The 3,299-nt window shown below is 46.9% G+C and overlaps 1 pseudogene; it reads right to left on the minus strand.

Moving 5' to 3' along the window:
- Positions 1-460: 460 nt before the first annotated feature.
- LOC140228227 (uncharacterized) lies at positions 461-2,042 on the minus strand (annotated as a pseudogene).
- Positions 2,043-3,299: the final 1,257 nt, after the last annotated feature.

Genomic DNA, 3,299 nt, shown 5'->3' on the forward strand with positions numbered 1-3,299 from the left:
TGGATTCTACAAATTCTGCAAGTGATGAGATACACGGCATTAGTGGTGGTACAAGTGATGTTTCCCTTTGTGTGGTGAGAGAGGCCGGTAGAGTTGCTGGTGAAAGAGTCACTCTCATGGATGTGTATGCTACAAATGATGCACCTGCTGGCTGAACATTTGAATGTGCCATGCTGTAAAGGAGAAGAATTGTCAGTGAGGGAGGGTACTTCAGCACGGACGATGAGATCCTTGAGGTTGTGGGGGCGCCGGTACGCCAGGATGGGAGTATCTGGGACGGCCTGGGAGAGACGATCAGAGGTGTGAAGGATATGGTGATTATCACGAAGGATATTGTGGAGAGAGGGTAGATTGGGATGGAAAGTGGTCACGAGTGGTATTCTGTCAGTGGTGTCCTGCTTGTTGGTTTTCGGTTTGAGAACTTCAGATCTGGGGAGAGAACGAACTTTGTTGATGGCTTGTTGAACTCTCCTGGTACCGTAGCCCCTGGCTGCGAGATGTCTCTTCAGGTTCCTGGCATGGAAAGAAAACTCAGAATCCTCAGAGCAGATACGGCGAAGTCTGAGGGCTTGACTGTAAGGGATACTGGTTTTGCAGTGGCGGGGATGGCAGCTGGCTGAGTGAAGGTACTGATGGGTGTCTGTGGGTTTAGTGTAGAGAGTGGTGGTGACATGGTTAGACTCCTTTCTAACGGTGACATCGAGGAAGTTGGTCTCTTCTTGGGAGAAGTCGGAAGTGAATTTGATGGTTCTGTGGAAAGAATTGATGTGGTCAATGAAAGTATGGAGGCTTTCTTCCTCCCTGGTCCAGATGAAGAAAACGTCATCGATGTAGCGCCACCAAATCCATGGACGACAGGGGGCTGAATCTAACATCTGCTGCTCTAGCTTGGTCATGAAGAGACAGGCGAAGGAAGGAGCCATCCGGGTACCCATTGCTGTGCCAGATACCTGTAGGTAGTGCTTGTCCATGAATGTGAAGTTGTTTTTCGTCAGTACATGTGACATGAGGGATTTGATGTCAGAAATGGGGGGTTGGAATGGTCGCTGCATGTCAAAGCCTCACAGGAGGCTAGAATACCTTCATCATGGGGAATATTGGTGTAGAGAGAGGAGACGTCGAAAGTACCGATGATTGCTGTCTCGGGTATCTGGTCCTTGATGTCATCGAGCTTCCTGAGAAAGTCTGGTGTGTCATGAATGTAGGAGGGTGCGAGTGAGACAAGAGGTTTAATGTGGTGATCAACAAAGAGGGAAATGTTCTCTGTTGGGGAACCATTTCCAGAGAGGATGGGACGACCAGGATTGCCAGGTTTGTGGATCTTGGGGAGGAGATAAAATCGGGCAGGTTTGGCATTAACGGGGGAGAGAAATTTGTGAGCCTTCTTGGTGAGGTGTTCATGTTCCTTCATGTCATCGAGTGTCGACTGGATCTGTTGGGAGAAATTATCTGTGGGATCAAAGTCAAGAAGTGTGTAGTGGGAAGGATTGCGGAGATGTTTCATGGCTTCATCGATGTACTGCTGGCGGTCCATTACTACAACAGCTGATCCTTTGTCTGCGGGCTTGATGATGATGTCCGACCTGTTTTTGAGAGATGAGAGAGCCTGGCGCTCTTCCTTTGGGAGATTGTCATGTGATGCAATGTCGAGGGTATCTGCGGAGTGGACTTGAGATGAGACAGCTTCGATGTACGTTTCCAGGGAGGGAACTCTATTCTTGGGGGGAATCCATGAGCTTTTTTGATGAAAGGGCTCAGGAGCAGAAGGGGGTTCATCGAGAAAAAACTCTTTGAGGCGTAACCTGCGGTAGAAAGAAGAGAGGTCTTGGCTGAGTGCTATCTGATCGACCTTGGGTGGAGTGGGGCAAAACTTGAGACCTTTTGAGAGAAGAGACGTTTCTGCTTGAGAAAGGGGAGAAGAAGAAAGGTTAACGACAGAAGTGGAGGATACATCAGTGGATGTGGTGTGTCGCCTGAATCTGTTAGACCGTTGACGTTTCTTCGTGAAGTTGCCTATTTTCTTGTTCCTGCGAGCAGTGAGGTCAGACACATGTTTTGAGAGACAAGATTCAATTTCATCATTGTATTTGAGCCACTGGGTGTCGGTGCAGCAAGAGCGAAGTTCACTCTCCAGTCTGTCGATGTCAGCTGAAGAGGAAGTGAGAGAGGCGGCACACTGTTCGGAGAGAATGTTAATCAAGCACACACACACACACACACACCTGGTTTTGTTTGTTTACACATACTTGTGCTTATCTTGCCTTGCCTGCTTTTTGTGTACTTACAATGTATACAGTTTTCTCTCCCCCAGTTTTTCATATGTGCTTTATTTTATTTCTTTTATCAATATTCTTTTCATTACTGTTATTTCATTGTCATTATTATTACTGTGTGTGTATATGTATACACATTGATATGTTTGATTTTTTCCCCTTGTTGCCTCCTCCTGGTACACCTTTCAGGGCTCACTGTTTGCTCAGCCCCCCCCCTCCCTTCCTTTTGCTGTTGCTTTTTTCACTCTTTCCCTTTCTTTATCCCTCTGGTGTTCCCTATCTTCTTTGATGTTGCCTCCCTATTCATCCTTTTCCTTCATTGGTTGCCTCCTTGATCCTCATGATCATCACTGACCCCCTCTGCCTTTTGTCTGTCCCCTCTCCTCTGCCTATTGTCTGTCCACCCTCCTGCTTTAATCCCCCTCCTTTTACCTGTTGGGCTCCTTGCCCATGACCTCCCTCTCCTTTGTTTATTTGTTCTGTGTACCCAGCTTGTCCCTGTCTGTTCTTGTTGTGTAAAGTCCTTATATGTGATTGCTTTCCCTGCATGTTTGTCATTTTGCCTCTGACGAAGATTCTGCTAGGATCGAAAGCTCAGGCCCCTTTTGACTCCATTTTACTCCATTGGCTCGCCCTTATTGGATAAGCAGTTTTCAGCAGCTTTTTTTGCTACATTAATCTTTTCTATGATAAATTATTGCAATTTCGGCTTTGTTGCACATAGAAAACAAGCAACAAAGCAGTAAGTCCGCAGACGCTCAAATAGTCATGCTTAACAAAGAAGGGATTACTCAGTACAGGATTACATAACATACGCGAAAATATGTACCGCCTAAGTATGGAGGTGTCGTTACTGAGTGGATAAGAGCGCTCGTCTGTGAACGCCTGAGCGTGGTATAGTTTGTGGGTTCGAGCCCATTATATGCCAAGCCCGACACGTTTTCCCTTCAGCAAGGCACTTTGTCCACATTACTGCTCTCCACCCAGGAGTATATATGGGTACCCGGTAGGATGAGAAAGCTTATG

The sequence above is a fragment of the Diadema setosum genome, chromosome 1, assembly GCF_964275005.1.
Source record: "Diadema setosum chromosome 1, eeDiaSeto1, whole genome shotgun sequence".
Classification (NCBI taxonomy): Eukaryota; Metazoa; Echinodermata; class Echinoidea; order Diadematoida; family Diadematidae; genus Diadema; species Diadema setosum.